General features: G+C 39.7%; 1 protein-coding gene across 9 annotated transcripts in view; it reads left to right on the top strand.

Annotated features, from left to right (window-relative positions):
- The first annotated feature begins 595 nt into the window (after nt 1-595).
- Nucleotides 596-24,352, top strand: part of LOC116320711 (R3H domain-containing protein 2) — a 54,347-nt gene continuing 30,590 nt past the window's right edge. For all 9 annotated transcript variants that reach the window (XM_031740388.2, XM_031740383.2, XM_031740381.2 and 6 more), the window contains exons 1-2: nt 596-882; nt 1,234-1,285. The gene's annotated coding sequence lies outside the window, so the exon portion shown is untranslated. The remainder of the gene's footprint in view (nt 883-1,233; nt 1,286-24,352) is intronic.

Below are 24,352 nucleotides of genomic sequence, written 5' to 3'. Positions count from 1 at the left end.
ACATAAACTGTATGGATCACAAGACGGGTTGCATGCGTTTTTCATTTCTTTTATTTTCTTTGTGTTCAGGTTTAGTGTTAAATGTGAGACAAGGCCTTATCATGTTAAAGGAGTACTTGCCTGCCCACGTGTGGGGCATTTTGAGAATTACAACTGACCTCACCAAGTGGTGTCAAAGAATGTGCCCAATACATGTGAATAAATTAAACGTAAAGCTAAATTTTTCCAAGGGGGTGTTTGAAAAATAAGGTTAAAATCAGCGTATTTTTAATTACTGCCGTGAGTACAAACAATATATATATATCTATTGATATTAAATGTTTATTACATAGACTAGATGTTATAGGCTATAAGGAGAAAAATATTATCTTAAGAAAAGTGAAATCGTTACATTTTATAGTATTTAAACAACTTTGAATGACAAATCTTCGACAGAAGTGGCCAGCTGTCAAATTACATCCCAGTGATAGATTTCCAAACATATATCACTGAGATGTAACGAAACTGCAGTTTACATTTTAACGCTTGATGCACAAAACAAAGTTCTCATGCATCCTGTAGGCTACGTATCTGTACGACTAGGAGGTACGCCGCTGACGTAAACTGTCGGTGAGGGGGAAAAAAGTGACGCTGACACACACAAGCCGGAGCCCTGACGGGGGAATAGCGTTTTGTTTCTTTTTTCTTTAGTTTTGTGTCATTTATTCTTTAGCGTTTTGTTGTTATTTAGCAGTATTCCTGCCTCGGACTCGACCGCCGTGTTCTTCAGCGCTTGCTATTTCGCATTAACGTCCATGCTGCTCTCCCCTCACGCGGCGCTATTTTGACAGTCGGGGTCGCGGTGAGCCAACTCAAGCTAGCAGCACCATTATATTACCATCGGTAAGTCATTTGGAAAGCTTGCTAACCGTACTAGCTAGCACCTTCTATTTTGAGACCTGACAGTGCTCGTACATGTTTACAGCAAGTTTCACCATTCTGTGATCCACGGCACACTCTTATTGAACAGCAAGTTGTAATATTAACGCTGTGTTTCATGGACGCTGAGTAGCTAGCGTCCACTGAAAAGAAAAGGCTAGCTAGCGGGCTAGTATTAGCTGGGTAGCTAATTATACACGCCGGACGAGGCAGGCTAATGCTGTGAGCTAGCTATTGTTAGCATAGAGCCAAGCTAATATTTTCAGTCAGCTGCACAGCTACGACTCTGACCAAACTGCCATCTGTTTTCTTCAGACCCAAGTTGAAGGATTCTCCACGCAACTCAAGACATACTGCCAACAACACGGTAAGCCGAACCGCGAAGATGACTCAAGAGCCACTATCTTTAATATGTAACGCAATGTTAAGCACCATCTTTAAAGTCCGCCTTCTCTATGCCAGGCACGAGATGGCCATGTTAACATTTTATCCTACCAATCGTGACCGAGAAGGTTCACTAAAACCCTGCGAATATTTGCTTTTTCCGAAGCGATTAACTATCTGGATGAATCAGAATTAAGTAATTGTTAATTGCTTGTGGCTCTTCATTGAAGTCATACTCAAAACATACACTCGGTACAACAAAGTCTTATTTATTGACGTGTGTGACTTTCATATAACAACTCAAGACTAGAAACTTCAGCTAACAAGGTTGAGACATTAATACAAACCAACGGAAAGTTACAGAGCTGTAGTGTTTGTATAGGACTGAGTGCCGGTGGGTTGTATGGCGGAATGCAGGTTGTACTACAGTACTAAGCAGTCTTCACTGCTCCAAGCAATTAAGGTTGTATTGTGTTAAGTGTTTTCATTAGCTTGCTTTTTGGCATTCAAGACTAAGTAAATATGAGTGATTTTAAGCCTTGGCTCTTCCAGTCTCAATTCCTTATTCATTATTAGTGACTCAGAGCTGGCTACAGATTTGTGCCCCAGTAAATTGTATATAAAACACACTGTTGTAAGTGATCGAGAAAAAAATTGGGTTTTCTCAAGACATGCTTCACACGTGGTCATCACTCTCCGAGTCTTGGCTTTAGCTTTACTTTTTTGAAACTCAAGCCTAAAATAGGCAGCAACAGTGCTGTGAAAAACAAGGTGGGATCACAGCACAGAATAAGTGATTCAAACATCTGCTCTGGGAAAATGACATGTGTGCCTGGGAAAACAACAAAAAAAATAACCCCAAACATATCAATTGGTGTTGGCTAGTCATGTGACAAGGAGAATTGATAAGCGGCAAGCAGGGACTTTCATTTTAGTTCCATTTGATGTTGAGATTGTCATGAAAATGCTTCCCAGTTGGATTAATAGTAGTCCAAGGTGATAACCCTAATAAAACAATGTTAGCTTTTCTGGTTTAAAGCACTGTTACTACTTTATCATCAAATTTTCCCCCAATACAGCTTTATTTTCTTAAATATTTTGTAAGCAGCACAGAGTATGATTGTTGGTGTCAGGGCAGTATCATTGAAAAGTATGGTCCATTGTAAGATCTGTAGGAGGTGAGTCATTGAATCAACAGTCTACTGTTGCTAAGGCCACCAATGAGAAAGATGGAGTAACCTGCCTCTCTGTCAACATATTTCCCTCCCTTATACCCTGCAGCTTATGGATCTTTTTGCATCTACATAAATTTATGAAACTGTGAAGCGTCGATTGTTTATGGAGTTTTATGAAAATCAGAAAATTTGTGGATTACTGCCTGTTAAGTATATGTAATTTCATGTTCGTGTTTATCGTGGTTTGCAGGGTGCTTTCGCTTATTCTAGTAAATAATGTGGTTTTTATGCTAACTTGCTCACTTAAATGTATTTGCTTCCTGCATTCATGTATTCATACAAGCCAAGATGGCCACTGTAAGCATATTTTAAACCCAGAGTAATCAAAAAAAGAAACTCTTATCCAATAAGATTATATCTGTGTATTTATCGCTCAGGTATCCATATCTGCTTCTGCCTCTGAATCTCTGTTTGCAGCAGCATAAGCAGAAGAGTGGCTTTTTCTAGAGAGATTTGAAGAGCTATTTATAGATCTCTGCCAAAGCACCAAGCGTGGTGCTGTTGCTGCTGCTCCTATCTGTCTCTGCTCTTAACTGCTCCTGCTTCTGTTTCTCTCTCTCCATCTTCATTTGTTCCCCCTTCACCTGTTCTTAGTTTTCTGAACTCATTTTCTCATGATGTCTTCTACTCTAAGTGTTTCTCAGTCTTCTTTTTTCCATTACTGTCCTCCATTGCTTGCTTTGATGTAAATTATCGATCAAAGCAGAAGGGAGGTGACATGGTTATAAGTCAGGCCTCAGATTGGTACATCAGCTTGACTGACTTTAGTATACTTTGTTGCAAAGCTGGATGTTTTTTTGCATAATGGCTTAAGGCAAAGAGCAGAAAGTTTATCACATGCTGAAACTAAATATTTAATTTTTAGTAGCCTTAATTTAGTAAAAGATATGGCTCATAGTCCTCAGACCATGCAGAATCACAGTAGATAAGGTGGGTTTGCCCAAATAAAGGTGTTTTAGTAAAAACCTGTTATGACTGCTTTGAATATTTGCAGTGTAAATAACAACAGTTTTCCAAGTGTTTCATAATAGCTTTAGCTTAGCTATGCTGCATGCAGAAATGGCAGCATCTTGTAAGGTGGTTGTGTTCCCACTCAGTCTATCTGTGGTATCTTTGGCTACTGATCCTCACTCAGCTCCTCCCCTTTCTTCTTCCTTCTTTTTAAGCCCTTCTCTTACTGATCTGTGAAAGAAGCTACCTGGCTGAAGAAGTGACAGGACAGGTTATGAGGCATTAGTCCATGCAGTGCATTTTATCCCAGTCGTGTTGTCAGCCTGAGACAAACTTTTATTCAAGGCCATGCTAGGATTGTAAAATCATTGGTTGGGTAAGTCTGTTGTCTTAAATTAAGCAAGGCTAGAAAAGAAGTTGTATGCTAAACAGCTGTTTATTAAATTTCTCTGGCTGCTTATGTTTTGCAGGGCCCTCTCAAATGTTAGGTGATGCTACTAACCACTGAGCCACAGTACTGATCTTCTGCTCAGTGTTTAGACTTTAAAGGGAAATTTACTGTACAGTTAAGTGCATAAGTGTATGGGCTATGGCACAATGTTTGTAATTTTTCCTCTTTACGCCACCACAGTGGGTTTTAAAACAGATAGTCAAGATGTAAGTGCAGTGCAGACTTTTAGTGTCACTACAAGGGGTTTAACAAAGGCATTGCATTAATTGTTTTGGAATCACACCATTTTTCATAATAACCCTTTTTCAGAAACTCAAAAGTGACTGGACTAACACAATTTGAAATATAAAAATGATTATTTTAAATACCTGGGCAAAGACAACGTGATTTTAGTGACTGCCTGAAGTCAAAAACCCCTGGACACCACTAAATGCTGTTTCCTCCCTTGAGATGCTCTGCCAGCCTGTTCTGCAGCCACCTTCAGTTGCTGTTTGTGAGGTTTTCTGCCTTCAGGTTTATCTTCAGTAGGTGAAAAGCATGCTTTGTTAAGTTGAGATCAGGTGGCTGGCTTGGCCATTGAAGAAACTCTTAGGCTGCATTTGTAGTCTGTTGTAGTTCATTATCCATTCACTCTGTGGAGTGCTGTTCAGTTTTGTAGGATTTGAATCTGAGCAGAGACTATAGTCTTGTACACTTAGTTCATCCTACTACTACTACTTTTATCATCATCAATAAACACTAGAGAACCGGTTCCACTGGCAACCATACATGCTCATGCTGTATTTGACAGATAATATGGTATGGTAAGGATCATGAGTCATTCATTACCTTTTCAGTTTGTCTTCCCATCATTATAGTGCAAGCTGTGCTTGATTTTTTTTTTTTTTTTTTTTTCCCCCCCATCTGTCCAAATATTTTTTTCCAGATCTGGGCAGGTTCTAGGTTCGGGTTTTAGATGTTTTCTGGCAAAATGTAGTCTAGCTTTCTTGTTGTTGTGTGTAACCCATGTATTGCACAACTGTTGTAAACCCTCTGTATTTAAATACCCTGTGTTTCTCTTTTAGACTCGGATGGTGATAACTCTTTGAATGTGCTTGAGTTAAGTAAATGTTGTGAAAGATATTTCTTAACCATGGAAAGAATTCTGCGATTATTTACTTCAATTGGTTTCCACCTTTTTAGGGTGTTTCTGGTGTTGCTGAGCTGGTCAGTGATTTCTGCTGATTTTGCCACTTCTCAGTTTTTTCGTCTCTCATGGACAAGTTTATTTATTTATTGTACCGTAATGAGCTCGAATTAAGAGTGAACAGTGAATAGTTATCATATGCACTTGAAAATAATCAAGATCAATCAGATTTTTGATGTTGAATTTGTCATTGCAAAATGAGGGAACAGACTTCACCTGGACATGAATCTGCATGTCAGTCAGATATCCAATTACCTTTGTGTCTTTTCAGAGGTGGCACTATGTATATCGTCAGCCTTAAAGCTGAACTCTGCACTGAAATCACATTTTGATAGTTTGATTTAAATTGTGAAATAATAAATGAAATAAATATTGAGGATTGATGTGAGTCTAGATAGATATTGAACATAAACTGCCCTCTCCCAAAACAGGAAAAATATTACAGAACAACCTAATAATTACTACATGTAATATAAAAGCAACAAAGCTCTGAGTACCCAAGTTGCTGTTGGAGGGTTGTTTCTCTGTTCCTGCGTGAACTTGTAGTACTGTAAGTCTTTACCTGAAAGGCTACTAGAAGTAATCTTTGAAGCTGTTTTCTGAACTGGGTGCTTTCTGTCATATTTCATGCCTGATTATAGAACAAAACAACTGACTTTGCATCAGAAGTCAGTAAGGGTGGTCTCTGCCTACGCAGCTATGCCTGGAAAAAACCTAGAAATTATTCTAATGGTCATCAAACCACATCTTATGGATATAAGATGTGGTTTGCTATTCTTATTTCTGTTAATGATAAGAGACAATAATGATTTGGGGCATCAAAAACACCCTGGCAGCCTCTCAGCCTCTGAGTTAGTTGGTTACCATTCATGTTTCAGTGAAAGCTGAGTCAGTGCAAGCAGATAATGTTAACAAATGTGCGCAGCTAAATGAGCTAGGGGGTTGGGAAGGGCACCTGTAACCGGAAGGTCGCCGGTTCGATCCCCGGCCTTTCTGTCCTGGTCGTTGTGTCCTTGGGCAAGGCACTTTACCCTACCGCCTACTGGTGTTGGCCAGAGGGGCCGATGGCGCGATATGGCAGCCTCGCTTCTGTCAGTCTGCCCCAGGGCAGCTGTGGCTACAACTGTAGCTTGCCTCCACCAGTGTGTGAATGTGAGCGTGAATGAATAATGTCATTGTAAAGTGCTTTGGGTGCCTTGAAAAGCGCTATATAAATCCAATGCATTATTATTATTATTATTATTATATATGCTGATGTGTCAGTGATATCAAGGGTCCAGAAGAGGTTGCATTTATAAGAGGAAAGGGTTAAAACAGTTTTGTTCTATTTGAATAAAGATTGGACACACAAAACAGTGTTTTGAGAAAACAAGATTTTACTGAGACTTTTAGCTGACTAGAAATGTAACACTGATCTGTGAACCTGGTGAAAATGATATTCTGATATGCATTTAAACAGACCTATATGTTAATTGCATGTAAGAATGATGGACGGGGTAGAACCACAAAACAATGTGCACCGTATTTCTTCTTCTTCTTCAACTTATTGAAGTCCAATCCTATCGTGTGCATCTTTTAGTAAAGTCTGTTTTAAAAAAAATTTTTATTTGCCATTATGAAATCTTCTCTTAATTGTAGACTTAATATTAATGATCGACTTATCTCCTGGATTTCATGCAAGTGATAACACGGGGAAACTGTTGGTATTTGTCATGCCAAGAACCCTGCGGTCATCTAAAAACTGAAATCTTGTGTGGACATCGAGGCCTTTTTATGCTGCACTATGTTCTTTTTTTTTTTCCTTAGGCGGTACCAAAGTTTTGACCAGTGGTACATTAAATTTTTAATTTTTTGCGAACTAGGGATCTGCAGTCTAACTTGCATCGCAAGCTCCTTCGTCTGCAAGTTGTGAGTTGATATTCAAATGACTTTTGACTATTGATTGAACAATCAAAGACTTGTCTTTTTTTTTCACAGCTGCATGAATACAATTTCTAGAGGGACCACAGTCTGACCTTCTTCAAATTTTGCTCTATAAAGCCTGGTCACATACTGTCAAGCCAGAAACCATGAGACAGACAATCCTCCTGATGTTTTCCTTGATGCTGAACTTTTGACTGCATATTTTCCCTCCACTGCATCTTTCAGCTGTCATTTGCAGTGGGGGCTGCAGGGAAAACATGCAAATGTGTTGTCTTGAGGGATTAATGCTTTTCCTAGCTAATGAGGTGGTTTCATTATTTCTCTCCATCTTCCCTTCCTCCTCTTTATTTTTTTAAATTGTTTATATATTGGAGCAGTTGTCTGGTTCACCAGCATCTGTCAGTACTTTTAAACTCATTTAGTTTGTCCAGACAAAGGCCAAAGACAACGACTTCAGACTTTCCATATAATGATGAGTGATGAATGGGGACTGTGGCTTCTGCCCATCTCCAGGTGTTTGGTTATTGCAAAAAAAGTTCCAAACCTTAACCTGTACCTGTAAAAGAGTCTATTTATCTATATTCATTCATTTACTATAAGCTTTCAGTGGTGCTACTGTTGTATCAAGTGACATTATAGCGGATCCAAGCAACTCTTTAAACAGCTTGGCTTCTTGCGCGCCATGGTTTGCCTGTCATTGCAATTATATTGTTTCACAAAGGCAGAGAGCAAACAAGATCTGTAAGGGAGAGAGAGACAGAATCCACACGAAAGGGAGGGTTGGAGGAGAAGGGAGGGGTGCACGCTGTGCGCATGATGGCATAAGTGTGGTAGCGGGAGCCAGCTTACAAGCAAGATTTTCTTTCTCACTGCTGTGCTTGTGCTTCATTCAGAAAAAGAAAGGGGGCAGTCGAAATAGAGTTTTTTTTGACCGTTTTCATGAAAGCCATTAAGAAAACTGAGCTGGTAGTATGTACAGACAGGAAGACAACACGGCAAGCTTGAAGACGACAAAAGTTAAATGAGCTGAAGAGACAGAAGAAAGACCTTAGACACCCTACACCTCAAGCAGGAAATGGGATACATTCATTTGTAGTAATAGGGGAGAGAAAACTAATGACAGCGTTGCCCAGATCTGCTTCTGCAGCTCATTCTCCTGCGATGATTTGGTTTTGTCTGTGAGACACCTGATCTGATTTGGCTCGAGATCCATAGAGCAGAACTCTAAATACAGGAAGGATGTGCACTGTAAGTGAATGTGTCTGTGTGTCTTTGTCATTGGGTGTTAATAATTTGTAGGTGAGATGTAGCTTCTGTAGCTGTAGGTGTGATTTTTAGCATGAAGCCATTGCTGCTGCTATAATTAACTCTTGTTATGACACATTGCATTATCACTTTTGTGAAGTTCCTAAAGCATTTTTAAGCAATGTCTCATCAACAGTGCAAATATGATGTATTAACTGAAAGGTAGTTTCCTGTAGTGTGCATACAGTTTATTTTGTCACATGTGATTGCATTTACACAGAAAAATTGTATACATGACAGCATCTAAGATACTATAATGTGTGGCGTATTTACCAGTGTCATGTGTGTAGAGGGTCATGAAACATGTTTGAGGCAAATGCTGAGGTAATAAGGAATTCCCTTCCACTGTCCCTGTGTGGGAGGAGGGACAGAGGAGGGTGGAGGTGGGCTGGTGGCGTGGAGAGTCACTGAAGTAGGCGTTGCTCTGCAACACTGTCATACTGATTGTGAGGGAGGGAGGTGTGCAGAGGAAAAGGACAACGTATGGGCTTACATAAGGCATGTGGATGGCACTGTATTTTAAGCACCTGGAATCCATCCTCACTCGCTTGAATTGAAGTAGGTGCAATAGTGGTTGTGACTGTTTATGAATGCACCTGGAATTTAAGACTTCTCCTCCTTTATTTGTGGAACATAGTGTGCGGGAATGAACAGACTAGAGAGGAGGTGCGAGAGAGGCAGCACAAGCGTGAGAGATGCACAACAGCAGAACCCTCTTGAATAAAAAATCTGTCACTATAAATAGCAAGCCATCCTCATGGCTTGAGCACTGCTTCAGGTTTAGAAGACCTGGCTTTCCCTCTCCATCACTGTTCTGGTGGTTATAACCCTGAAAAATCAGCCCACAATCCTCATCATTTCCTGCTTTTATTCTATTTTTTGATAACTTGACCCAGATCTCCCTTGTTCTGAACATGGCCTGCTTATATAATTCATTTTTTATGTACACGCTTCATCTCTTTTAGTCTCCTAAGTAATGCATCTTATTGAATTAGCTTGATGTACATAATATGGCAACGAGCCCATCATTGTACCCTGTTCTCAGTTAGAAATTGAAAAGACAGACAACTACCACAGCTCCAGATTAAATATAAAATGCTCCTTTGGTGTTATGTTGCTAGAGCTATTGCTGTTCTTCTTCTACTGTTTATTAACATGTGAGTCTCTTCTCTTGTAACACAACAAGGACCGCTGAAGTGAGGTGATTAGTGTTGACTGAGCTAATAAAGTCCATTCCCTCACTTGATAAAAATATGTGTGCATCCTTGCATGACCATTACTTCTGCTGTTTGTTTATGATATTGGGGTGGTTCTCCTTACGTAGTTGGTGCACCTATAGCCTCACTGCTGCATACTAATTGTTAATGCGTGGGAAAAAGCTTGTGTATCAAACGGAGGAAGCACGAGAGGGCGAGGAAGAGAGGAGAAAAAAAAATCAATAGCAAACCCCTGAGAAACTGCTGCTGTAATTGCTTTATACGTCAGAAGGTTCACACCTACTCCTTTGAGACTTTAAGAAAAATCTAACTCCAAAACTTTTATTTTGAATTGATAAATACAGTCTTTGTTACAGGAAAAAAAGAAAACCAAATCATCAAAAACAAAAAATAAGAAAGGACTGATTAAATTCTATTTATCTGATTTCATACTTTCCCTACTCATCTGAACTTTTACATTTTTTTTTTTAAAATTTTTGCTGTGTCCTCGTGTGAGCTAATTATAGTATTAATACATGCTAATTTATGTGTAACCTTTTATAAATACATCAGTTCTTTTCTGATGAATTGACATCTGCATTACAAATGAATGTACCTGACACAAAGCATAACTTTAATGAAGGTAGATGGCTAACAGGAGCTAGAAGGAACAACAAGGGTCAGTAAAATCCCAAAATCCCGCAATTATTTGAGCTGTAAACTATGGAGACAACTTGTGCTTTACTGTGGGGCTTATATGTTTAAGTAAAATGACTATGTGGCTCAAGGTAGGTCAGCTCAACCTTGTATCTACTTTATCCTCAGATGAGACTGGGAAAGATGTGTGCCCACTTGGTGAATTTTAATGAAGAGACAACTAAAAGAAAGTGAAATGTGACAGCAGGAGTCCTCTAAAGACAAGAGTTGTTGTATTTAAACAAGACAAGTTTAGGAGTGCTTCTAAACTTAGTGTATTAAATAACCTCAAAAATAACTTGCATAATTAGGCGATGATGAACACAGGAGCAGAGAGGCAAGCAAAACTGTAAGAAGAATGGAACAGAAATTGGTATCCTTATGCTGGCAGACCTATTGGGAGAGTTGGCTTTTACAGGTAAACAGATGGCATGGCACAGCACAGCACACGGATGACCTGCCACTGCTGTCAGGTCAGCTACGTGATCTAGTGAGCCGCTGCAGTGTGCAGTTTCTCTAATTAACTGTACTTTCTGATCTGTGCTGGGGCTGGTGCGTTGCCAGTGTCATGCTAACATTCTCACAGCTGAGGAGAAATTGTCCACCATATCAACACATTTCATATCATGAAATGTCCAGAATTTATCAACTGGAATTTGGTGACTAATTGGTATCAGTGATTAACTTATGGCTTGTTAATTATTGATGGACATTAAAAAAACAAACAAAAAAAACAACATTCAGATGTGTTGCGGTCCCTCCTTAAAGCACAGTGTCATTTGAGACGCTTAATTTATCAATACTGAGAGAACTAGTATTATATTTCTTTTGTAAATAGGTTTATATTTTGTCCTTGTTAGCATGGTTGTGAAGTCGTTGTTTTTCCAATGGTGGCTTTAGACAAGTCTGTTGACTAGTCAGATACTGTGTTACTGACTTCTGACCATTAGAAGCTGCTTTAGCGTGCAGTCATGGGTGTGTTTGCTGATTGCCCCTTGGTATTGCTTAAATTGTATTACATCAGATCCTCTTTTCCATCTAAGACATAGGTCATCAGTTAACTTGTACGTTGTCTCATAAAATGTTACCTGGTTAATACCAAACTCAGATTTTCAAATACTAACAGAGTCTGGGAGCTGAGCGTCAGACAGCAGAGAGCAGCTGTAGCTTTTAACACCGCAAATGTTCAGTAGCAGCAGGACTCTTATTACACATGCTTCCAAAAACATTAAAAATAAAGTGAAGTGTATCGTGGCGCTCTCTACTCGGTGTATAAATATGCTTGTGGTTAGTAAGCACTGACAGACAAAGCTTTTGAACATCTATTCCACCTGACCAGCTGTTTCCAGTAGTAGCTGGACCAACTACAGTCAGAAAGTACATATTTTACATAAGTATTACCAATATATCAGTACTGAACTGTTGTCCCTTCTAAAGATAATAGTAAATTAATGTGAAACACTGCAGCTTGTTTGCTCTGTTAAGTATTTTGGGTTTTGTTGGAACAATCATAGAATAGCAGTTTTTAATGAAATTTTTGGCTTTTTGAGTTAAAGTAAACATGGCAGTGTTGAATTATATCTGACTTTCAGATTCTTAATGTACCACGCTCTGAATTTTGCTGTAAATAACACAGTAAACCTGTGGAAAAGTTGTGTTTGTCAATTTAATGATTTGATCATTACCATGTCTAATTGAGAAAATGGTGTAAATTAGCATCCTTAGGATAAATTACTAAACTAAATTCACAGTAGTCTATACAATTTGTTTCATTTTGCATCTACAGCTCAAGTAGCCAACAGCAGGCCTGTCTTCCTCCCCTTATTTTTCTATTTTAACGCAGTGTCGTCATTGTTGAGACATTGCAGTTGTAATGTTAACTCATAATGGACAGAGGCCGTGACATTTGTGCTTTTAGTGAATTCTGTGATGATGGATACTCGTCTAGAGTTGAGTGATTTGGCCAGTAGATAAGAAGATTTGGGGAACAATTGTCATTCAGAATCTGAATTACAATTCTCCCCACAGACTTAGTTGAACTCATGATCACATAATTGTCATGTGATCATGTTGTCTGCATATATATCTATGTAAACTTTTTGCCCTGATTTTGTTCTGAAAGTTTTGGAAGTTACTGTATTTTTGTTTGTCATGCATGAACATCGGTTACTGTTATTTGGAAATATTTTCTGTAAGTAAAGTTCTGTAGACATCAATGTACCCCTGCACCATGTTGACAGGAGGGTCATGCTGTGGACAGCAGCAAAAATTATAGCCACCTAAAAGACATCACTATCTGTTTACATGTATGATGTATTAAGAAGCTTTTAACCCCTTAATCTGCTGGTTGGCGGTTAAGTCAAAGCTGGTACATTTCAGAAGTTTGCGACTATAATATTTTAATAGGCTACTTCAGACCTGAACAAAGTTGCCATCCAAACTAAATCAACAAATCACAGAAAACAGGGCAGCATTAGGGCAGGGCAATATGGCCAAAAATATTTATCACGATATATATTTGAAAATTTGCGATAACGATATAATTGACACGAGACAAAATACTCCACAACTTTATTAGTACAAAAAACCCCCCATCAATCCATGTAACTTAAACAAGCAGCTGTTTTGTGTGCATTAAAGTTATATAAAAATTTAACAGTGCAAATGCAAATTCCTTGCTGACAGTTTAGCCAAAAGGCATTTCCAGTGGAAATTGGCCGACATATCCTGAGCATAACCATGTAAAATATCCACAAAACTTAAAAAGATAAACACACAATGCGGTAATATTATGTTGAAGCACAGTACGTATCACTCCACGAGGCTCCTGACTACGGTAGCTGTAATGCTCCGACAATCCATCAAGCAGTGCGGCTTCGTAGCTTAGCAAAGTCGTACTAAAACATTTTTGACAGATTTTTGAGCGCCGTGTACCACCTAAAATCAATTCGGTAATAACGATGGCCCGCCTGCATGCTCTGCCAAAAAATGTGCTTCGGTGTGTATCTGACGGACGAAAGCCAAACCAGTTCCACACCACTGAAGTTGGTGATTTATCTGTTTCATTCAACGATCCGCTTTCGCCCTTCTCATTCTCCGTCGCTGCCATACTTTTTCCGCCATGTGCGTATGAAAACAACGGCGCTGCGCATGCGTGTTTTACCCATATTCTATTGCGATATTTCATTTTCTTATCATTGACCAACATTATACCAGTATTACCGTGAACGGTATTATATGGCCCAGCCCTAGGCAGCATGTCCTTTTTTTTTTTTTTTTGTCTTTTGTCAAGAGACTCGAATATGTTTAAAACGGTTCACTCTTTCACTGTTGCCCACATACAGTTTATCATTAACTTAACCATCACTTTATTTATTATTGATCCAGTTCTGTCTCCTTTCTTGAAGCAGGAAAGCAATGACAGTGAGGGGGCTGTTTGAATCAGAGGGTTAAGGAATCTTTTATGTAATGCAATATCAGACAGTAGATCAGTATGAAAAACCCTGTCTCAATCTAAATTTAATAAAAAAAATCAATATATTTTTAGGGGAACGGATATATTGCCATCCCTAGTTTTAGCATCATTACAGGTTTAACAATGCTTACTCGATATATCTGTATTAGAGTATAATTAGTGATGTTGTTGAATCATTCTAGTAAATATTAGAAACTAAGTAATAAATATATTTGCTACACACTATTCTTCATCTTGCAGTGAATGACCTCACTCACTCTGCAAGCTACAATCAGCCTGATGTAATTTATTTCACGATTGATTCTATATGGCTCCTCTGATGAGCAGGTCATATGCCAAATGAAGATCATCGTATCACCAACCACTAACCTCATCTGGTATGCGTACAGAGATCTTGTTTGGGGTGTGTTTGTCTTGTTTTCAGGCCATGGACTGTGGTATATGGTATTTGATATTCCTTTGGCAAGACTAGCCCTTGGGACTAAAGGAGGGATTAGAAACACTGCAGAGGATGATGTCTGGTGATCTAGGGAAATGAGTATTAGCTAGCTGGATGGCTGAATGAATAGCAGTGTTGCCTTCCTGCTGGTTATTCTTGAGTGCACAAGCCACATTGTAAGAGACCACCACTTTGCACTGGCCTAAGACAGACAGCCTGGCAAGTTGACTGGCTGGATGCCTGACTTCTGGGTTTGGCTGGCTGGCACTACTCAAGAAGCCAACAGTGTTGTGGTGTTGGCAGCCCAGAAATACAGCTGTTATTAAGTCTGGCTCAGGCAAATAGAGCCATTTGTGTAGATCACAGAGGACATCGGTCACCATCTGGACACATCCAGTAGTTGGTTAGCAGTAGTCAGACTTTATAATATATACTAGACCATCATGTTCTAATATCCCAAAGTAGCAATGTAAAATCTAATAGCTTGTGCAAGCAAACCCTTACTTATAACCAGCCCAGCTCTCGAAAGCTGTTTCTAATGTTGCTCATCAGTTGTCATGTAATTTTCTTTTTGTTTTTAGTTTCCCCTCTTGCCCCATCTATCACAATTAGCTATTCCACAGCCTGTGCCTCAATCATGGGAACTGCTTGAGCCTGTATTGGTCTACAGTCTACACTTTTGAAGAGTGGGCAGTTTGTGTCCTAGGTGGCTAATCATTTCGTCAACAAAGCTTTGAAATGTACATGTCTAATACAACAAAATGCTTATGGGTTTTAACTTCACAGTTTTGAGTAGTGCTCTGTTTTGATCAAAGCAGTAATTAGTAGGATTGTTGCAACAATCCCAATATATGTTATTATTAAAAGATGCAGTGTTTCTAATCCCTCCTTTAGTTTGACTTCATTCTTTTGTTTTTTGGATGTCAGTGTAATTAACATTAAATGAATAACTGATTAAGTGGTGTGTGTGCTTTTAAAAGACAAGTTATATAGAACACACTTAAGTAAATGTCATAACACAAGACACTAACTTTGGAGCACAGTGCAAGCACATTGGGGGAAAAATGTGTTTGTAATACTGCTCAATTTACCAAAGAATCTGTGTTTAGATTTTTTTTTTTTTTATTGGAAATGTATCTGTTTTGCTGTCAAATAGAAGCACACTCTGACAAAGGATTCCTTGAATAACTTGCGTAACAGTGACATACTTATTCATGAGTCCTCCCTAAGCTTTTTAAAGACTAGACACTGCATTTTAAATGATGTTTAATTATGTGGTTTTTCACTTGGTGTGAAAATAAGCAGCCCGAAAAAGATTTGGTTTTGTCCACACAACATCGTGATATTAGATAGTACTGCAAATCCACTCCCACCACACCATTCCATCCATACAGTTTATTTCCCTGAATGTTGCCAAGATTACATAAGAACTGGCAAAGTGAAACTGAAGAAACTGATCTGGATCTCTTTCTTTAATGTTGTGAGACAGAACATTATCAGAGAACACGCTCTTCAAGTGACCCTGTAGTTTTTTTTGTGTCCCTCAGTTGTTTGCGGCACATTCACACAACCCAGTGCAGCACTGTCAATATCTCCCTGGGGAGAATGCATTAAATATTACATCTCCTCTTCCTCCACCTGTCTATAATTGTCAGCTTGTCACTTCCACTTAGACTGTGGCAAATTTGAATTTCATCCCATAATCACACAACAAGTCTTAGGAATAACTTCTGAGGAAGCATAACTCAGTTTTTAGACTGAAGTGATTATGAAGTGGTTTAAGGGGCAATAGAAATTGTTGCTGCTCCACTCTGCTCTCATATTGTACAGAACAGAAAATAATAGAAAGTGGGCAAAAGCCATGAAGACTGTAACAGTTTGTAAGACATAAAAAAGTTCAGAGGTTTGAGGAAGTGAATTATGATGTCTTTAGCATACCTGGAGTCACATCAGTGGTCTACAAATTTTTGACCTGGTGAGAGTAGCCTAAGATGGCGATTAAAATGTGCATCTTAAGCTGGAGACACAGTCCATTAACTAAGGACCACCAGTTAAATAGAGAGAGACCTGCACTGAGTGGTATAGAGTTTTACAGAAAATATTGAAATGCTGGTGATAATATTGATAGATGGATTACTGAAACTTCCTTATTTAGATTGCAACATGAAAAGTACTGTAAATGTTATTGGTCTGTTGTGGGTACTCTGCTGGCCATACAGATGTAGTTTTACTTTGTGCACCGTCTCTCCACTTAAAGTGTGCAAAAATTGTAATTGCCTCTTTGTACAGTGAATTGAAACTGAGTGCTAGCAAAATGCAATGAGCTCTAAGTAGTAACCATTCCCATTAGATTTTGGAGTGCACCCACAAGTCTTGAACACAGACATGCCAACTTGTATAAATACAGAGCAGTCACAGCAGATTAGCTACTGCATGGAAATGGATCGAAACACTGGACCTAATGTTTTGCTTTTCTTTGTAGCTATGTGTTGTTTGTGACATGCTGTAACTAAATTTCATGCACGGGAGCTCAAGTATGTGTTTTTATTTAAAACAGGTTTTTATAGCATTTCTAAAATGCTAAACCATGAAAACTAGCTGGATAAAACTTTTTGCAAATGTCTTACTGTTTTCAGTTGCTATCTCTGTGGAAAGGTGAAGATGCAAGGAGTTGAGGTAGTGAAAGTGGATGAGTTTAAATACCTGGGGTCAACCAGCCAAAGCAAAGGACAGTGCAGTGTAAGGAGTGCATGAAGGGAGTGCAGGCAGGGTGGAGCGGGTGGAGACAAGTGGCATAATTACTTTGTTACTAAAGGATGGCATCAAGAGTGAAAGGAAGGATTTACAAGGTGGTAATGAGACCCGCTCTGATATATTGTTTGGAAATGGTGGCACTCACAAAAGGCAGGAGGGGGAGCTGTAGGTGGCACAGTTGAAGATGCTAAGATTGGGAGTGACCAGGAGAGACGGGATTAGAAATGAGTACATCCGAGGGACAGCTGAGGTTGAGTGGTTTGGAAACAAATGTAGAGAGGCGAGGCTGAGATGGTTTGGACATATCCAGAGGAGGGATGGCGGATATATTGAAAGCATGTTGAAGATGGAGCTTTTGGGCAGGAAGAAAAGAGGAAGACCACAGAAGATTCATGGATGCAATGAGGAGCAGAGGGTTGGTGTAACAGAAGAAGATGTCAGGGATAGGGTGAGATGTTGGCAGATGATCCAGTCTCACAACCCCCAAAGGGAGAAGCCGAAAGATGGAGCCATTTCCTTTTATCACACTCAACTGTGACTTACTATGGGGAACAAAATATAATTGGAGCGTACCTGAAGATGATCTAATGTCTCTGGAAGGCTTGAGTGTGAGCTATAGCATTTTGAATGGATTCACTTCAGAGACCTATGTCCTGTAAATTTACTGTGAGCTAGTTTGAGCCATTTCAGCAATATTTAAAATAACATTGATGCACAAAGCTTTGAGTGTTTAATTTTTCGGCTGATGGGTGTACAATGACCTTTTACTGTGCATAATGTGCATCTGACAGAAAAGGGTAGTTACTATCTGCTGGGGCCTACTTACTTATTCTGGAAATCTGTTCTTGTGTCTGTGAGCTCAGTCTGTTTAGGTCAAGGTTCAGCTCCAACAGACCTAGTAGTTAGTCACTGCTTTCATGTGAATGGAGACAGTCGGGGACGTCATACCCAAAGTGCACATTTAAACAAACTGTGTGAATGAATCACATTCTAATAATTTTGTGTTAAGCTGGTGTCCCCCTGTGTGTTTGCTGCGTCTGCAATCGAGCTGTGTTGTTTAGGCTATATGTAACCCACGATACTGCTCTTTGTGTGTCTGTGTGTGTCGTTTTTGTCTTTACAGGAATACCCAATGATAAATACATTGAGCTTTGTAATTGGGGATAGGACGAGGGTCGTGAGAGAGAAAAGAAGCGAAAAAAAATATGGGGGTGTTGAGGGATATGGCTGCTTTTCTCTTGGTGACAGAGCTTGTTGCCATGGAGCTGGTCCTCCCATTGGTGGAAGTCTGGTCCAATCACTTAACAGTGCAGATTGTTTCATCATTGAGAAGTTTTTCCTCTCTTCCTGTCTCGCTAGCCACCCCTTGCTCCTCCATCCTTCATTCTTTTCCCCCCCTCTCCCATCTCTTACATCCTCTTGCACTGCTTCTCACACTAAAAGAAGCCGATATGTTACATAAGGTTTATAATGAGTGCAGTAGCTGCCACCCAGTTTCATTTTGACACAGTTATTCATTTAACATCAGCTGCTCAAGTGTGGGAGGCAGAATCTTTCATAAATCTCTTCACGGTGCTTGAGGAGACAAGATAACTCCAAAATCCAATATACATCTTCTTGAGGGCAGCTAAGAAATGTGATTATTTCAAATCACGTTTCTGATTGCCCAGAAGGTTTAAACACCGTGAAGTGCCTAGCTGTTGAACAGTTTTTTTTTTCTTGTTTTTTTTTTATTAGTTGCTGATGCTTCAGTAATGCTGTGTCTAAAATATTAGATTTAGCAGAATTTGAGTTTGTTCACATTTTGCATAAAGTTTCAGGAATATTTCAGTTGTAAAACATGATGAATGCTCATGACATTTTCTCATCTTAGTAGTGTTGTCTTCGGCAGACAGACAGACAGACAGATATTTGTCTGTTAAACAAAAGAACGCCCCATATTTATAACTGTAAAGTAGCTTTAGGGTCTACAATGTGTAAACACGGTTCAACACTGGTGTTGATATACCTTTTGATTGATATTTAAATATGCATATCAGCTGTACAAGGTCTCTGTTTTTCTGCTTCATTGCTAGCACAGACCCCAAGCAGTTATCCCTTTTGCCACAGAATAAAGAAATAAAATGCATTATTTTGAATGAGACAGTATTGTTACGATTATTTTGGTCAGTGTTGTAATTTCATATATTTTACATGATTATTTGTTAAGTTAACAAACATCATGCAGTCATTGAAACATGCCTCTTTATACATTTGATCTTTATACATAAATCAAATGAAAACAAGTCTTGAAGCGTAAATGGTGGGGCAAACAGGATTTTTCTACTAGGGAGTTGGCCCATAGAAGACGATGATTATGAATTCAACCCCAGCTCACTGCTGGTTCCTGCCAGCCTGCAACTTTAACTGTGGGATATTTGAAGATACAGACAGGGGCAAGTAGGGGCCTAGGCAGCAGCGGACTTGTGTACCTTGGTTGACTTGCGTGGCAGCCTCAGGGGTAGTGATAGAGGCTTAATCTGACAGTTAGTTGGCACCAGCTGAGAGATCCTGAGAAATCTGGAGAGAGCTGTTAATAATCCTTCTGGAGTCTTAGTTGTGGAACCTTGACAGGTTTACTTTCTCTAGGTTGATGATATTGACTGAAAGTTTTCTTTTACTATTGTTGACTGAAGCTGCACTAAACAGTGAGTTTGAGCTTTGTGGCCACTGTTAGAAATGCAATTTTTGGCACTTCCATTAACTTAATTAAAGCCTTGAAGGTTGCCACTGTTTTCTTTTTAATAACTTTTATAGAAAAATACTAAATTACTACCACACACCTTGACAGTGACCTCAAAAGCCTTTTACTAATATATTCTGATAAGGATAGCAGAACTATGTTATTTTTAAATGGATATTTTAAATTTCATTTTTTTCTTATATTGATTATTTTTTAAATAAAAGTGATTATTTCACAACTCTTATTTACTTGTTTAGTTTTGGCCCACATGGAATTCAATATTTCTCTTCATCACCCACATTCCTGCACTCTTGCCTTCATCAATAATGCATCCAGGATTAGGTTGCCCCCTCTCTCTCCACTGGCGTTTGTTCATTATGCAGAAAAGATAATCGTTTATGTAGCTAACACATCTTTTATGCCATCACCCACTTTGTCCTTGTGTGTTTATTCTGTTAATTTTGTTTCTCTTTATATACGTTCTTTATGTTTTTCCACATGCAACAGAGGACTATACATAGGGTATAAGTAGTGAGCAACAGAGAGATGGTTACGGAAAGGTATGTAGGTAGGTAGGTAACTAGGGAGGGAGAAGAGGGAAGGAGGGAGAGAATGAGTCATAGCTCGTCCCACAGGACTGAGTGGGCTGGCTGAGTGGAGGAGGATGGCGTCAGCACCAGGCTTGACAATTTAAGAAGACACATTAAAAGAGGAAGAAAAAGAGAGGCAGAGAGAACTAACATTTATTAGTGGGTGGAAGGAGAGAGAGGTATTGATAGGAGGGGTTGATGTGGAGGGGGTGGAAGGCAGGAAGGGGTATCCTCATAACATAGAGAGAAACAAGAGAGGGGGTGGCAAGGAGAAGAACGGAGAGAAACATAAATGGAAGAAGAGAAATCCTTTCTTCCGCTACATTTGACCATTTATGTTCCCCTCATTTGTGTTTGAGTGCTGACAGAATGCTTTTTTCCCCCTCTCTGTGTCCTTATCTTTAACCCATATAATGTTCTTATTCCCTTTCATGGAGCTTGTGGCTGAAAACTATATAGACAAATGACTTATCTATAGATATTTAAGTGAAGCAAATGTGCATGGACCGCTATTCTACAGTCCCGAGTGCTCTGCCAGCGCCCTCGTCCCCTCCCTGTGTGAAATTGTGCAGCCAACGCAAAGGGGAATCCTCTCTGACACAGACAAGCACTGCTACGCACACACTGCGAGGGCTGCTGATATATGATATGTGCAGGCACTGAGCTTGCACAAACTCTGCTTTTACTACACACACATCAGCCTCCACTCTGCGAAGACATAACCTTGCTGCCTTTTGTGAAATGGGTTCTCTCTGACGTCAAATGGGCGAGGCGTGCAGCTGAATACAGAGGAGATGAACTGGGTCGAAGCTGCCTGTGTACGTCTCCCACTGCTCTCTGTGGGTTTGTGTGTGCATGCTCACTCCTGTTTGCAGCGATCTGCAATTTCATTCACCTTCATCTTTCATTCAGCCTCTGCAGAGAAAATGGAGAGGCATTCTTGCTACGCATGCTTTCCCATTATGAAATTTGAAATGATGCAGTGAATGAACTAAAAACCAGTCATAGGTAGCAGCTATTAAGTTGCCCAGAGAAAATTATAGGAATATACTGTGATTGTTCTGTTTATTTACCCTCTGAAGATTCCAGTGTATTTCTTATTGTTATGGTTTTTTCCTGAGGTGTTTCATGTTTTTAAGAGTTTACAAACCCCCTCCCCTAATATTATCATACTCGGCTGGAAATGTCCACACTGGACTGCTAGTACTCTACATAATAGTTAGATATATTAGAAATATCTATTATTAACTACCATTCCACTTGTAAAACTGTGTGTTTTTCGTTGGGTTGACTGATTTATTTTTGTTGAGGACAAAGAATTTTAAACTGGCTCCCAGTCTCATTCTGTTCGGCATTTGTTGTGTCAGTCAGTCCGTAGCATTTGATATCAATAATCTTACTGCATTTATAACCGCCATGCAATTCCTTTCATTTCTCTGGCTTACTGGACTGCTAACTATTGCAGAGACCCTGACCCAGCTTGACCAGATGGAAGCTAAATTTGACAGTGAGCTCATACCTGCAGACAATATTTAGTCTGGCTAGCCTACTGTCTGCAGTGGTTATATGCATACTGTCTGTTTGTAATGGTGTGTGTTAGTTTTAAGGCAGTGTTTACCAGGCAGATGGCTGCCTTTCTCTCTCACACACACATAAATGCGCACACCCGCCCCTCATTTCTGATTCAGGGATCCTTTACATTCGCAGCTTTTGATGTGGTGACGTGACCCAGTGGGTTGGGTAGTTTATGACCTGTGTGTCTCAGCATGGACCCCGTCATCAGGGTCCATGCTACTCTGCAAGACCAGTAATGTGCATGATGTGGGTCAAAGTGTCCTGCACTGGATCATGACAGCTAATGAGGATTGACTGTATTTGTTACGTTGTCAGTTGGTGTGATTTGTGGACCTCGGTTAATGTCAGACATACACAAAATCTTACCTCTGCAATCAAACACAAGTAGTATGTGAGAGTGAATTGTGCAAGAGCAACAAAGCTTGACAATGACAAATAAGTGGCATAGGTTAGTAACTGTTAGCTTTTGGTAAAAATAAATAATCTGCTGCACTGCCTGTGTTTTTTGTTGTAAGGCATGGCATAGAAGATGGCACCTGGGACTGTAAAGTCTAGCATTGCATTGTGCAGTGAACTTTGCAGTTTGGCAGAGATGGTAAAAACGATTTGTGGTCTTACCTGGCTTTGTGGAAACATGCTTTCGACATAATTTGCGGTGTATGCTTTTCTAACCACATTATTAGTTTGCACAGTGTGATTCTCATGGCTTTTCATGTTGCCTGTCAAAACATTGATGGACTGAGTTCTCTTGGCTTTATATTGACCATGCCTCATATTTATATTGAAGAAAAGTTATTTCGTGATTATTATCTTTACAGTTTTATTGGCTGCCCTAGCAGATAGCCGAAGTGAGATGTCAGCATCAGGCCCTCCAACAAATTGACTGAACTGGGGCACAGGAAGGAGAGAGCAGTGCTGCTGCTGATAATGTAGTTGTTGAGTCTGCCATGTACAGCCCTTAATATATCATATTGTAATCGTGGTGTATACATTTTGATAAAATTGCCTAAAACAAATAAGGCTCAATCTTTACAAAACCTGCTGTTGCCATGTTGCTCATAGGAAGTTTATTTGATTGTTAGGGCTTTCTATAAGGGAGGGGTGTCCTACTCCAGGCCTCAAGGGCCGGTGTCCTGCAGGTTTTAGATGCGTCCTTGATCCAACACAGCTGATGTAAATGGCTAAATCACCTCCTCAACATGTCTTGAAGTTCTCCAGAGGCCTGGTAATGAACTAATCAGAACAACTGGATGATGAATGTTGCTAGTGAATGTTTTGACATCATGTCCCAAGATGTTTTATCAAAATCAAAAGGAATATCGGTGTCATAATGCACATCGATGTGAAAAGAAAAATAACAAGAAAGAAAGATTCTGATAAATAAGCAGCAGTCTGAAAGGTGTAGTTATGTTTATCATCATTCAGAGCAAGGAAAAGCACGGAGCAGGTTAAAGGCAACTGAAAAAGCCTCACTACACACTTATCAGTTCAGTAGCATTAATTTGATGTTTTACTACTTGATATCCTGTGACCTAGAAAAAAGAGAAACCACTTTGTTGTCAGTGTAAGATTGCCTGAACTTGACAAGGCGAAAATGGAACACTCGTAATGGCGTATCCCGGGCTCTTGCTGTTTCTTTTTTTTCTTGCTGCATTTTTTTCTGCTACTGTCCTTCCATTTCTCTCTGTACGCTGAAATCCTTTTATTTATTTTTAATATCATTGTTTTCTCTTCCTGTTTCACTGGTACTCTCTCAGCACAAATGGCACTAGTTCAGAATGACGTTATCATCTCCTTGGCAACCCCTTGGGCTGGTGCGCGTGTGTGTGTGTGTGTGCGTGCGTGTGTGTGTGTGTGTGCGTGCGTGTGTGTGTGTGTGTGTGTGAGAAACTGGGAGGAGTGTTGATAGAGCAGAGATCATAAGAGACGGATGGGCAGAGGAGGAGGGAATAGGTAAAGCCGGTTTATTCATAAGCACCCCACTGCTGGCTCTGATTCACAATTTCTCCTGCAGCCCCTCCCTTACATTAAGCTTGCACAGTTTGCTCAGCCAGGAGATTTGAGACTGACATTTGAAATGAATGAATATATTTGCTTTCCCATCAAAAACCTTTCACTCTCTTTGTGCAAAACTGCCCTGCAGAGTGCGGTCAAGCAGGAGCACGATATTATTCTTATATGATCATGTTGGCGTAGCTGAAGTTTTGTGTAAGCAAAATATGGCTGGGGCTTGTGGGTGCCCTGGTCAGTGATGTAGTGTAATGCTGCTGGTGCTGCTGATGACGACTTTGCTGTTACATTGCCTGGGTCTTTCCCACACTGGGAATCCCTGCCTCATTTTGAACACTGTATCTATTCTATTCTACAGCATGGCACAGTGGTACAGGCAGGGATGTACATGAATGGCAATCTTCGACAATGCACGCAGTGCAGTTAATGCAACAAGCGTACTTATTTTATTTATACAATTATATTAACAAAGCTGCACAACGTGCTGTTTTTAATCCTGTGTGCTGGAGGAATATAGGACTATATGACCGTTTATTTGCTAG

Source organism: Oreochromis aureus, linkage group 5 (assembly GCF_013358895.1).
Source record: "Oreochromis aureus strain Israel breed Guangdong linkage group 5, ZZ_aureus, whole genome shotgun sequence".
In the NCBI taxonomy this organism is placed as follows: Eukaryota; Metazoa; Chordata; class Actinopteri; order Cichliformes; family Cichlidae; genus Oreochromis; species Oreochromis aureus.
The sequence above is the reverse complement of the archived record's forward strand: the minus strand, read 5'-3'. Positions and strand labels throughout refer to the sequence as shown.